Raw genomic sequence first — 14360 nt, 5'->3', positions numbered from 1 at the left:
TCATTTCCCATTGACATTCCTTGACCAAATGCTTGATTGTCTTGCGGGCCAGGCTTTCTATTGCTTTCTGGATGGCTACTCGGGGTAAAATCAAATTCTAATTGCCCCGGAGGACCAAGAGAAGACCACCTTTACATGTCCTTATGGCACATTCGCTTTCTCTAGAATGCCATTTGGATTGTGTAATGCTCTGGCGACCTTCCAACGTTGCATGATGGCTATTTTCACCGACATGGTGGAGGATATCTTGGAGGTCTTCATGGATGATTTTACCGTGGTTGGGGATTCTTTTGAGGAGTGCTTGGTAAACTTGGATAGAGTGTTGGCCCTATATTAAGACACCAACCTTGTTCTCAATTGGGAAAAGTGCCATTTTATGGTAGAAGAAGGTATAGTGTTGGGTCACAAGATCTCAAAGCGAGGAATTGAAGTTGATAAGGCCAAGATTGAGGTTATTTCGAGGCTCCCTCCCCCTACTTCTGTCAAAGGGGTGAGGAGTTTCCTTGGGCACGCAGGTTTCTACCGGAGGTTCATAAAGGATTTTTCTAAAGTGGTACATCTATTTTGCAAGTTTCTAGAGAAAGATGCAAAGTTCTTGTTCGATGAGAGTTGTATGCAATCATTCGAGCTTCTCAAGCTCAAGTTGATTTCTACCCCTATCATTACCACACCAAATTGGAGCTTGCCTTTTGAGCTCATGTGTGATGCTAGTGACATTGCGGTTGGGGCTGTTCTGGGCCAAATAGTCAACAGGATGTTTCATCCGGTGTACTACGCAAGCAAAACCATGAATGAGGCTCAAAGAAATTATATAGTCACCAAGAAATAATTGTTGGCTATTGTGTTTGCTATGGAAAAGTTTCGACCTTACCTTATGGGGCCAAAGTTATAGTGCACACCGATCACACCGCCCTTAGGTATTTGATGACCAAAAAAGACTCCAAGGTGAGATTGATCAGATGGGTTTTACTTCTTCAAGAGTTTGATGTAGAAATTATTGACCGGAAGGGTAGTGAGAATCAAGTGGCGGACCACTTGTCCCATTTGGAGGAGGAGGGGAGGCCGTGTGACGGCCTTGAGATCAATGATTCATTTCCCGACGAACAACTCCTTGTGGTGTCAATGAAGGATATGCCATGGTTTGCCGATGTTTCCAATTACCTTGTGACCGGAATAATCCCGTGTGAGCTCTCTTATAACCAAAGGAAAAAGCTCAAGCGGGATAGTTTGGATTTCTATTGAGATGAGCCATATTTGTTCAAGATTTGCACGGATGGTGTGATTCATAGATGTGTCCCGGAGGAGGAACAATTGAGTATCCTAGAGGCTTGCCATTCTTCACCCTATGGTGGCCATCATGGCGGGGCGAGAACGGCTTCTAAAGTACTTAGTTGCGGATATTATTGGCCCACCTTGTTCAAAGATGCGGGCGAATTGGTGAAGAGATGTGATGAGTGCCAAAGAGCCGGCAGAATTTCAAAAAGGGATGAGATGCCCCTCAATACAATTCTCGAAGTGGATATTTTTGATGTTTGGGGCATCGATTTCATGGGTCCCTTTGTGAGCTCTTGTGGGAACACTTACATTCTCGTGGTGGTGGACTATGTCAAAATGGGTTGAAGTCGTGGCTTTGCCAACAATGAAGCCCGGAACTTTATAGAATTTTTGAAAAAGAGTATTTTCACAAGGTTTGGCACTCCTCGTGCTATCATTAGTGATGGGGGTCTCACTTTTGCAACAAGGCTTTCGACACGTTGCTTTCTAAGTATGGTGTCAATCATAAGGTTTCGACCCCCTATCATCCCCAAGCTAGTGGACAAGTGGAAGTCTCCAACAGAGAAATTAAGAGTATCTTGTCTAAAACGGTCAATGCTAATAGGACCGATTGGTCGAAAAAGTTGGATGATACTCTTTAGGCTTATCAGACGGCTTAAAAAACTCCGATTGGTATGTCACCGTATCGGTTGGTGTTTGGAAAAGCTTGTCATCTTCCGGTGGAATTAGAGAACAAGGCCATGTGGGCTTTGAGGAAGTTGAACTTAGACTGGGATGTTGTGGCAAATATGCGGGTTGAGCAACTTAATGAGCTTGATGAGTTTAGATTCCATGCATACTCCAGCTCGTCCTTGTACAAGGACAAAATGAAATACCTTCACGACAAATATGCTCGGGGTAAGGAGTTCAAGGTTGGAGATATGGTGCTCTTGTTCCATTCCCGGTTACGTCTATTTCCGGGTAAGCTCAAGTCAAAGTGGAGTGGGCCGTTTGAAGTTGTGTTCGTGACCCCATTTGGTGCTCTTGATCTAAGGAACAAGAATGGTGAAGTATTCAGAGTCAATGGGCATCGGGTCAAGCATTATCTTGGGAAGTTTGATGATGGACATGTGGTGGCACTTCTCCATCTAAAGTGATATGCTGGTAACATGCGTCGTGCCGCGACGTTAAATCAGGCGCTTCTTGGGAGGCAACCCATGTCTTTTTTCTTTCGCTTTGACTTTCTTTATAGCTTAGGATTTTTGAGCTAATTGTTTGTGAGATGTTGCAGGGATTGTGTTGAAGCGTCAAAACAAAGTAGAAAAATTGCAGTCTCTGAAGTTTGCCAGTGCGGCCGTAGTGCACTTTGTGTGGTCTGCACTGGCATGAGCTGAATAAGATACTCTCTGAAGTTTCCACCGCAGCCGCGGTCCTGTTAGTGCAGTCCGCGGTGGACCTACGCGGCCGCGTTCTATTTTTGTGCGGTCCGCGTATGCTGTTTACTAAAGGGTCATACAAATAACCCCAGCGCGGTCCGCGGTTGCTTTTGTGCGGCCGCGCTGGTAGGTGAGTAAGGGCCCCACGGTTGTCTATAAATAGAGGTCAAGGGTCTCATTGAACCATTTTTGAAATTTGAAAACTCAAAGACCTAATACTACTGTTCATCCTTCTTCTAAGACCGAAATTCTTGCTTGCTTGGATAGATTGCATTCATTCTTCCTAATCCTGGTAACATTTCATGCATTTGTCAGTAATTAATTTCTTATTTTCATCTTATTTGTTGCCCAGTAGTTGTAACTTCTCTTTTTCTTCCCATTTTTCTTTGAATTACTAGTTTAGTTTAGATTTCTTGTTAGTTTTCGTGTGCTGAACATGATTAAGGATTGGGTAACTGAGTATAGACAAGTAGTTCTCAATTGAACAAAATGGACAAAGCATGAAACCCTAACTTAGCTCCCGTAAATCTGTCTCACGCGGCCCGCGGTCTCCTTAGCGCGGTCCGCGGTGCTCTGACGCGGTCCGCATTACCATTTTTGCGTGGACCGCGGTGCTAACTTGATTGAAACATAACTTGTTTCCAGCATGGCTGCATTGCATATTGTGTGGTTCGCGCTGGCCCACCGTGGCCGCGACCCCATTTTGTGCGGACTGCGGTGGGAGATTCAGAGAAGTCTTTTTCTGGGGCATTGTTCAATGCGGCCCGCGGTCACCTTAGCGCGGTCCGCGGTGCCTCTAACGTGGTCGCACTCCTTATGGTGCGATCTGTGGTGCCTGGTTCTGCAGCAATGTCTGCAACAATTTTTTTGTTGTCTGCAACTTTAATTCATTCACCTGCTTCACTGCCTGTGCTTAAACTAACAATGTTAAATGTGTTTGCTTGCAGACAATGGTAAAACAAAATGAGGAAGAGGTTCCAAACAATCCGACCGAGGTGACTCCTCCCGGGGAGGAAAAAGGGAAACAAGTTAAACTCACTCCCCAACCTAAACTGAAAATAAGGAAACAAGTTGTTATAGATGATGACCAATCAGGGACTGAGTACGTAACCTCTCAAGACCTCTCTTCTGACTCAGGGCCAGATCCCTCAGTCCCAGCTTCACCTACTACCCAAGCTCCATACCGTGTACCTTCTGAGTCGTCTGATGGCTCAGCAGCAGGCAGCGGTGAATCCTCCACCTCCCTCATAGCTTCAGTATCTGGGGAAAGTGTAGAAGGTGGGACTAATAGTGATGATGAGGTACCAGACAGTGGTGTGCCCCACGTTGGGGGTGTTAAACGAACTAGAAAACCTGAAGTTTGGGAAGATCGATTTGTCAACCAGGTGGTATTCCACAAGTTTAAGGAATGGTGGTCGTCACAGAAGTTGATTCTTGAGAGGAGCTTTATTGACAAAGACCTTCTACCCCTACACCCCAATGTGCATAGACAATTTCAGGCTCGAGCAGGTTGGGAGTTCTTTAAAGACAATTGTGTGAAGTCGAATGAGCATATGGTCAAGGAGTTCTATAGCAATGTGGCCCATATCTTGAAGGGCACTAAGGTGACCAAAGTGAGAAACAAAAATGTGGTATTCACCGGGAAGGAACTGAATGAATACTTGGGGTTCAATGATGAAGATGAGTCCCTTTATAATGAAAATTTAGCAATGGGCGAGGAGGTTCGTCCGTGGTTAGTTTCATACCTGGCAATCCCGGGTACGGTTCCAGAGTGGTTACAAGCAGGGGCCAAAATACTTCGGAAAACTTTTAACTTCGAGGCTAGAGGGTGGTTGACCTTTGTGTGTATTCGGCTCGACCCAACTACCCATGATCAGACTATTCCACTTGCCCGGGCGGTTCTTATTGCTTCTATTATGGCGGGATATCCTATCAATGTGGGCAATGTGATGTCCCGTATCATTTCTACAGTGGGGGCTGAGCATGACCGGAACTACCCTTTTCCCAACACCCTCACTATATATTTCCGGGACTTGGAGGTGGAGAAGAGACCGTTTGACGTCAAGGTCAAACCTGTGGCTCCATTCTCCTGGTACAGTTTGAAGGGGTCAGACAACCCCAAGGACAAAAATTACAAGCCGTCTGCTTCTGCCCCAACCGGCCAGTCTGAAGAGCCGGTTGCGGTCTAGCCCTCCACTGAACCTACTTCCACAGTTGTTGACATGCCTCCCGGACCTTCCACTACTGCTGGTCCCTCTACTTCAGCTGGCCCGAGGATTCCATCTTCCCGGGCCCATCCTATCACCGCCCACCAGCTAAGCCAGACACTTCATAGCTTGAACAACTGGATGGCGACTACTTCATCCAAGTTGTCCACCTTGACTTCTACCATTGCGGCTCAGTCGGCACCACAGCTAGTGCAGGTGCCCCAGCCTATCGAGGATGCACTTAAGGAGATTCTTGCCAACCAGCAAAAAATCCTCGATTCTCAGGCTGCCTTGGCTAAGGCAGTGGATTCACATGGCAAGGCCCTTAGGGAGCTTGCCAGGGAGCACAAGAAGCTGCGCAAAACACGGGCTTCCAAGGAGTCTGTGAAGGTGCTGAGAGAAGATGTTGAAAAGCTAAAGGTAGACCAGATGCCTTTAGACTTGCTATTCGGGGATCCAGCCCCAGCAGCAGCACCAGTGGCACAGCCACAACCACAGCAGGAGCAGGAGCAGGCACCCAGGCCTCCAAGGAAGAAGAGGAAGCTCCCCAGTTCAGTTGGTGCAGTTATTGAGCTAGCAGACCCACAGGAGACCCCCTCTAGTGATACACCTATCCGGGAGCAGGCCCCAGTCCCAGCAGCTGAGCAGCTAGAGATCGGAAACCAGTCTGAGGTTCCCGTACATATAGAGGACTTGGGGACCACTGATGATCCCATGCAGACGGACCAGGCCTAGGGAGCTCTTATATCCTTTACTTTGTTTTTGATGATTATTTGTTAGTTAGCATTGAGGACAATGCCAACTTTTATTCGTGGGGGTGAGCCCTACTTTTATCTGGATGACTGTATATATAGATTCTTAGTCTATGTTTTTGTTGATTTCTATTTTGGGCTATATATAACTTTACATTTAGCTACTTTTATCATACTTTCTACTTTTTATTCTCTCTTTTGGTCTATATATAAAGTTACATTTCTATATATATTCATCGCCTGTAGTATATTCTACTCCCATATTGTACATATTCATTGTACTTTTCTATTTTCGCAAAAAAAAAATTTGTTTTTAGCTTTGTAGTTAGGCTCGTAGCCTCTTGTTTTGTTTTTGAAGCTTCCAATAAGCCCTTGGTTTTCTTAATGCCACGATTCTTTCGAAGGGTGGAGTATTGTGCGAACCGGGTGGCTCTTCCCAATGATAGATGGCGTGACAACCTTCTTAAGGGTTTGAGTCCGTTTCTTTGATTTTTCTTTTGTTTTTGATAGTTGTAGTTAAGGGTACCTCAAGCAAAGCTTCACTTGGGCCTAGCACATTTTCCTTTGATCCCATGGTCAAAGACATAATTTTGTGTTCAGGGTGGTGAAAGTCATGGCTTTGAGACTCTTGCATTGACCAAACAATCATCATGTGGTCTTTTCGGACCATTGTGTGCTTGAATCGTAACTAAGGTCGTTGTGGGCCCTCGACTCGATGTCTTTAGCAATCCCTTAGCGTGTGTGGTAAGGAATCGAAATGTAAGTCCAAGTCCCGAGCCAATGGTCTAGAACTTGCCCTGAATGTTTGTTGAGGCGAAATCCTAGGTGAAATTTAACTTGAGAAGTGATTATAGGCTCTCCTTGATCCAAATGTTAAGTTGAACAATTCCATAGCCTCCCAATGAGATGATCCCTAGTTAACCCTTTTGAGCCTTAAACCTTTTTCTTTCAATAACCAATGCTACAAGCCTATACCCGTTCTAAATAATTACCCTCTCTTGGCACCCAAATCTTCCTTTGAGTAATGGCAAATGTCTAAGTTTGGGGGGAGAGACAAGGAAGGAAGCAAAGTGGTAAAAAGGTACAAAAGCAAAAGAAAATGAAGGCAATGAAAAAGCAAGAAAAGAAAAAGACAAAAAGAAAGTCCAATGTGAACAAGAATAAAAAGGGATTCAAGGAAAACAAAAGTGAAAAGGTGTGGAAAAAAGTAGAAAAACGAGAAATGTTTTGAATTGCATAAGAAAGAGTGACAATGTGTCTGTCTAACCCCGTGTAAAGAAGTGAAATACTCAAAAGAGTTAAGAGAGTTGTGCCAAAATGAATCAAAAGAATTTCTTAAGGGAAGATTGAACCCACTTGAATAAAAATAAGTCCTAACCTTACCCAAAAGCCTTCACAATGACTCCACAAAAGCTCTATTTGATCTTAAGTTGAAGGGAGCCTACATTAGTGGATACATACACAAGGGGCAAGCATATGGTACTTAGAGCCGGACTTGTGACCTTATTCTTGAGAGAGATGAGTGAAATTCTATTAACCTCGGTTTGTGTGTCAATACTTAAAAGGTGAGGTTCGCTTAGGGAGAGTTGAGGATGTGGGAGTTTGGGTTCCACAATGACCAAAGTAATTGAGAGAAGTTCTTTGATGAAATGTGTCAACTCTTGATGCTCTTGTGTCACACTTGATTCATAGTTTTCAAAGTTTAAATGTGTTAATGATGCATTCGTATTGAGGGCAATTGTTAGTCCCAATTGATGCTTGTTGAGGTTACTTTAGGATAGCTGGAATTACTTGGATTTTCCTTTAAGGGGTGGGTCTTATTTTGTTTGCTTGAGGACAAGCAAAGGTTTAAGTTTGAGGGAGTTGATAAGTTAGGATTTTAACGTGTTTTATGCACCTACTTACTTATGCTTTTAGTATAAATTGCTACAAAATAGTCCCAAAAAAGCTCACAAGTTGTGCTTGATTGCAGGTTTGAGCGATAAAGTGACAAAATGTCCAAGATCGGCTCAAAAAGGAATGAAACCTGCTCAAGTATCAAAGACCAAGAAATTCAAGAGGAGAAGGCCTAGTGCGGACCGCACAAAAGTGACTGCGGCCGCACTAGGAGGTTTAGAGACATGGTTATTCAGGCTGAAGTTCACGCGGCCGCGGTAGGATTTTCGCGGTCCGCTGTAAGGCTGTGCGGCCGCACTACTTATTTGTGCGGTCCGCGTCCAGAGATTCAGAGAACCATTTTGCCAAGACCCTACCATGCGGGTCGCGGTCGTCACCGCGCGGTCCGCGCCAGAGCCCCTCCGCCCGCACTACTTATTTGTGCGGTCCGCGTCCTCCAGTTCAAAGAGCTTAAAGTTGAAGTCAAAAGAGCCAGTGCGGCCGCGATTGCTTTTGTGCGGCCCGCACTGACCCCGCAGGGGTATTTTTCTCTAGTTTTTCCAGCCTAGTATAAATAGGACATTTTACCATTTTTAGGTCAAGTTTTGTATTCAGAAACGCAGCTGAGCTCGTGAAACCGATATTGTAGCCATTTTTGGCACTTGTGCTTCCCATTAACAATAGATTATTATAGTTTCTTCTTAGTAATTAATTAATATGTTTAGTTCTTCATCTATTTCTTCAGTTTCTTCTTTAATTATGTGTAGCTAAATCCATTAGCTAGGGTTGTGGCTCAACCCTAGTGTGGGTAATTGATGGGTGTTGCCATCTAGGGTTAGATTGATATTGGGTATTTGCTATTTGAGTTGATTTTGTGTTTTTATTCAAGGATTGGTGGTTGCAAACACTGATTCAAGCTTTGTGAGTTTAACTCTTCTTGAGAAAGAGAGTCTATGACCCCAAAATTGACCCAACAAGGAATTGGTATGGACCCATGAGAAATGGTAGTCCCAATTAACGGGTTAATTTTCGAGAGAGTAATCACCCTACTTGAACCCTAGTTGCTTGGTCTCACTGGCCTACCCAATTGGTGTCGAGAGAGTCAATTGGCAAAATCACTCTCTCTACCGAGAGGTGTGAGAGTGGGTGCAATTGTACAACTGTTATAGCATAATCCCCAAATATGTCAATCTATCCTTAGTCACATCTACCCGTCAATTAGCCACCTAGGTGATGCTACGACCCTAGTGCCCTTCTTCCCATTAATTACAACTTAGAAATATTCTCTTAGCATAATTTAGCTTTAATCCTTAGTTTTATAATAGTAGGTATAAATATAAAAACTCAAAAAATGTTTGAAGTGACATTAGAAGCACAACCGCAACTCTAAGCTAGACATAAAATACAACCCCACTACTAGCTCCCTGTGGAAATTCGATCCCGGACCTTTAGTCGGGTAAAAGCTATTGCGACCCGCTCTTCCTACCTTAGTGTAGCGTCGAGTTGGCTGTGATCACTTTTCCTGCTGTGGCTGTGGCTATGATCAACCATGACATTAATGATGACATATTAAACCATCTCCTAGTTCAGAAGGGAGTAGGTTCGCACCACAACATCATCAGTTTGCAACATTTCAAACTCATTCCTCACTGGAATAACAACCTCCACTAATTGATTCACAGGTCTTCCATATATTTCTTTGGTTGTCTTCCCTTTCAATATCTATTTCTCCTGGCTCGTGGATCTATCTCTTCATTTACCATAATCTCTTTTGGCTATTGTTCCTGTTTTGTGACATCTACATAGCTAATCTCCTGCTGATCATGATGAGATTAATATTGAGGATTTTATTTGATTATATTTCGGGTGGTTATTGTATTTTGTTGAGTAATTTGGTGATAATTTTATTAGAAAACTCGCGTTTGTGTTTTGTTGATGCGCATGCAAGTTCTAAGTGTAAATGTGAGAAGAGTAAGGTGAAAAGGTCCAAAAATATATAAAAGATAGCAAAAGAGAGTTTTTGATGATTGAATACGATATTTTAGAAGTCAAATGGTGATAAGGAATGAAGATTCAAGCAATAGATAGTAGGATTTATAGGTTAGAGCTAAAGTTTCTCTCTAAAAATACATGATCCAATTTCAAAAGATGATATATCCTAATCTACAAAGATTTTTATCATTATTCTTGTGGAAAAATGTAGATATTTGATCTAGTTTCCAACCGTTCAAAACGGCTCGTCGTTTCAACTCACCTACACAAAGTTATGGTATTTTTACTAGACACTGCCATAGATGCATGCCCATATGCGCGCCCACGTTCGCTTGCGGGAAGCTTAATATAGACCTATTTTTGTAATTTTTAAGCATTTTCCTTGACCTATATAAAGCCTAAGCTCGTCTCAAATTAGGTATCTCAATTTTTGGAGCAACTTTTTAGAGAAGAAGGCAAGGAAACAACTGAGACTTTGAAATACTCCCTCAAAATCATTCAATACGAAAGTTTATTTGAATTCGTGGGTTGTAAAATTTTCTTCTCCTCTTAATACTCTTGTGATGAACAATTTCTCCATTATGGAGTAGTCCTTCTTAAGGTTATTGACAGATGTTGTGACTTAACTATTAATTGAGGATGTGATTTTTGTTAGTTGCTTGAATTCGTTGAGAGAGTTTTGAATTGAATTACAAAATTATTTGTGCTTTCACTTTAATTGGAAGAGAAGTGTTGTTGCAAATTTCGTTGTGTTATCTTGTTTGGATAAATTTCACAACTCTCATAGGCAATCGAAAGAGCTTATAGAGTTATCAATTAACCCAATATCGATGAATAGTTGAGAGACGTTCTTCGTAAGACGATTCATTCAACGTATTCTTGCATATGTTCATAGTACTTGTCATTAGGTTGTTTAATGGAACTCTCATTTATTCTGAAGAAGAATTTGAGTCCTTAAGATAATCTAATCATTTATTGAAATTGAAAGAGTCAATGAAACTTAAGAGTGAACTTAGCACAGAGTTGTATCTCGAATAATAGTCGAGCATATATCTTGTCAAAGCCCTTATTTCCCTCATTGATATTCAATTATTGCTACTTAGCTACCCAATTTTAATTATCCGTTCGTAATTGATAAAATTAGTGTTACTCTTAGTTCTTTAATAATTCAAAATCAAAGGTTTATTTTTCCTAAATAGTGTTAAGCTGAAGATTTATTTGAACATTATTTAAACTAATTCCTGTGGAGACAATTTAATAACTATACTATCTTTGACTAACGAGCCTAAATTTTATACATCGATTTTGCGCTCGCCAGATCACCGGTGGAAGTAGCTGGAATATGTTTGTCAGCCTTTGGAACCCAAGTTGGTACCATTTTTTGAGGTTCCCTTCTCTTTTTTGGTAGGCCAGTTTATTTTGGTTCCTCCTCCTTCAATTCTCGTAGCTTTTGTATAGCACAATTATTCCCTATCACTAAACAAGCTTCACAATACTTTGGTTTCCATTCAAAAATCACTATTTGCTGAAATGTCTTCCCTGAGGGATCCATCGTAATTATTTTAGATGGCAGAGGTTTGGTGGCATTAACTTCTATAAGCATTCCAGCAAAAGAGATTCTAGTTTGCTTTGTCGTGCACTCATCTGCATATTTAGGTACACGAATAGCACTCGCTATCCTTCTCAGTAAGTCCGACTGCAGCAGCTCATGGGCAGGCTTGGGAGGTAGTTCTGTGAGGAACTCTTCATTAAAAATTTAAAATCAAATTCTAGAGTCCATTCCTTTAAGATCAAAGGTCTGTTGTTAATATTGCAAGGGCCCACAAATAGAATTTTATTCAGATCTGTACTTTGGAAAATTTAATAACATAGTAGCCTTCCTCGTGATAATAGATTTTAGGTTCCGCAATAATTTCCACTTTTTCTTCACATATTTCTTCATATAGTTATAGCTAGGTGTTGCTCTTATCACATATACTATTAATGCAGACTTCCATTTATCAATTTCCTTGTCTGTTTTTTCTTTGTCAAGCTTTATCGTTACATTTCCTTCAACCAATTCCGGAGGTATATAATCAAGAGACATACTATTGGTTGCAGATCGATTGCGAGTGAATAGTCCAGGCCAAGTGGGTCTTTCATTGCCGATGCAGAATTCCTCAGTGCTGATACCTTGGTCTTTGGAACATTTATGCTTGTGGCCCTTCAATTCCTGTCAGTTATGCCTTTGGATCTCCACTGAGGTTTAATTTCTTAATCCCAATGGTCAATTTAGCTACCGACACCAAGGGTGAAAGTGACGGGGATTGTGTCGCTGCTGGTGTTACAATTCTCTGTTCATTCCTAGCACTGACTGAGCTTCCCACTGTTACGATTGCTTGTATTTTCGATCGACCTCGCCCTCTGGCCATGGATACCACCATCAGCGTAGGTTAGCTTAACGTGCACCGAGAGACATATGCTAGAGAGAGGATTGACAGTGTTCGTGTCCTGAATTCCTATTCAAAAATAAGCATAAATTCAGGAACTTGGGCCAAAGCCTACACTCTTCTGGTGGGCTTTTGTAAAGGTGTTTACCTAGTATTGCATATGTTTCCATTTTACTCAATGCTTCTTGTTTACACACCCTTTCGTGGAATACTTGTGTCTCATCTTCTTCATTTATTAATTTTATTTCCTTTTGGGTTGACCCACATGGGTGCCCAAACTTATTTCTTAAAAGAAAGACATATTGAAAATCACTTGTTCTAATAAATTGTTAAGCTTGTAATTTTTTCTGCCTCTGGATGTGCAGTGAGACAATCTTGTACTTAATTCTCTGAGCCTAAATTTAAAACAATTAGTCTCTTTGAACAGATGAAAGCAAGATATAATTGTTAATGCGTAGACAAGTTATAGAATCTGTCTCTAACAGAAGTCTCGTAATTATATATGGTAAAAGGAAGAACGAAGAGGAAAAGGATAAATTAAAAAGGAATAGCAACAAAATGAGGCCTACTTGAATATGTGCGATGTGCAACTCACCACTCCAGGCTAGGGCCATATGTAAAATATCTTATCTGAAGACCATTAGCCAGAATATATTTGTAGAAAAGCTAGCTTTTTCTTTAGTGCTCATAGATGTCAGTAAAGCAAACCTATAATCTTAACTTGCAGGGGCGGCTCCAAGGTAAGACAGATAAAGCCTGCCCAAGATTATAAAATTCTATATTAGTATTATATGAATAATACGATTATTATTAAGAAAAAAAAAACACTTTTTTATATTTTAAAATTTTGATTGAGGTTGTATGATTGAGTAAGTAAATAACAATAATTTTTTTTTCATAAAATTAAATAGTATATTTACCTTCTCTCTCATTAAATAGTGCATTTTTAGTGTTTGCTGATATCTTTCTAATTTCAACTCATATTCTCTTAATTAGCTATCTTTTTTTATCATATTTGATTGATTCATATATCAGAAATCAAGTTCTTTTGCATTTTATGTTTTTTAACAAAGAAATTCTCAAAGGTAATGACGCAAGATTCGAACTCGATGGAGCCCACGCTTCTATCATTTTCCACTTAAATATTATACTTTTGTATGGGGAGAGTTCGAAAAAGTGATGTGAGCCTAACCTGCACATTACGCGTTGCGTTCTAACCACTAGATCAAAGTCATGTGAGTTTCTTTTGTTGTTTATTATTATATGGATTGTACGAAAATTCAAGAGTCTTTTAATATATTTTGGCTTTAGGCTACAAAATTTGTTGAGCCGCCAATATTGGTAGCTTGTCACAACATTCGGTTCCTCTTACAAATTGTATTCTCTTTCTTTCTTTTTTCAATATTTGTTTTTGTTAAACTCTCTATGAAATGGTAAGTCATGATCAATCTACGTATACTTACAAAATATTAGTGCAGCGACAGTGTAGGGCATCGAATTGGCTACAAAACCTTGATATATTGTTTGAGATTTGAAAAATAAAAACATAGGAATAATACATGAGTTACTCCCTAAACTTGTCTCGGAAAATTATTTACATATTCTAACTTTACTAGTATCTTTTTACCGTTCCTCCTATTCTAACTCAAAGTAGAATTAATACCACCCTGAGAGCTGATGTGGCAGATCGAGAGAGCTGTTTTCATTCTCCTTAAACGAGTGAAAGGGAAAAACAAGTGAAAAATAGATTAATTTAAGGCATGTGTTATTTTACACAACTGACTAGACTAATTTTTGGCGGGCCTCTTTTCTTTTTCTCTTCCTTCCCCTCAATCTTCTATCTTCACATGTAAAAACCACTGTGGTGCCTCCAAAGACTCCACCTTTGCAGGTTTTCCAACTCCAAGACAAACCTTATTTGGTTGAAATTACGGGTAATAACACATGATGCCCAAACACTTTTGTGTCTCCTATTTCAATTCATTAAACAAAATCACATATTGGGTTTGCAGTCTCTATATATCCAAAAGTGGTCCACAAAATTTTCATGGTAACAAATAAATTTGCAAGGTATAAATTTGTGTTTATGAATATATCCTTTGACACAGCTTAAGCACGAATTTCCCACATTACTAGATTCCTCTGGATTCAAAACTCTTGTCCAAAATAATAGGAAGGCTGTCATAGCAATCGATCTTGCTATGTTTGAAAAATACTAGTCTTTCGGAACGTGCGTTGCACGTTTATTTCACTTTATTATTATAAAATTCATTTTGCAAAATGTTGAATTTTAATTATATAAATGTTTTAAGAATTCTTATTTGAGTTATAAAACCATGTAGACATATTTATTTGCTAATCAATGTTTGTTTTACAATCGTCTGTTAGGTGTTTGGCATAATTTTCTTACCATAT

At 40.6% G+C, this 14360-nt stretch overlaps 1 long non-coding RNA gene across 1 annotated transcript; it reads left to right on the top strand.

Annotated features, from left to right (window-relative positions):
• Positions 1-10929: 10929 nt before the first annotated feature.
• LOC104237227 (uncharacterized) lies at positions 10930-12297 on the top strand. Its single transcript, XR_713576.1, has 2 exons — positions 10930-11241; positions 11617-12297. It is a non-coding gene; the product is annotated as an uncharacterized lncRNA (long non-coding RNA).
• Positions 12298-14360: the final 2063 nt, after the last annotated feature.

Source organism: Nicotiana sylvestris, chromosome 2 (assembly GCF_000393655.2).
Source record: "Nicotiana sylvestris chromosome 2, ASM39365v2, whole genome shotgun sequence".
In the NCBI taxonomy this organism is placed as follows: domain Eukaryota; kingdom Viridiplantae; phylum Streptophyta; class Magnoliopsida; order Solanales; family Solanaceae; genus Nicotiana; species Nicotiana sylvestris.
This window is presented reverse-complemented; position numbering and strand designations above follow the sequence as displayed.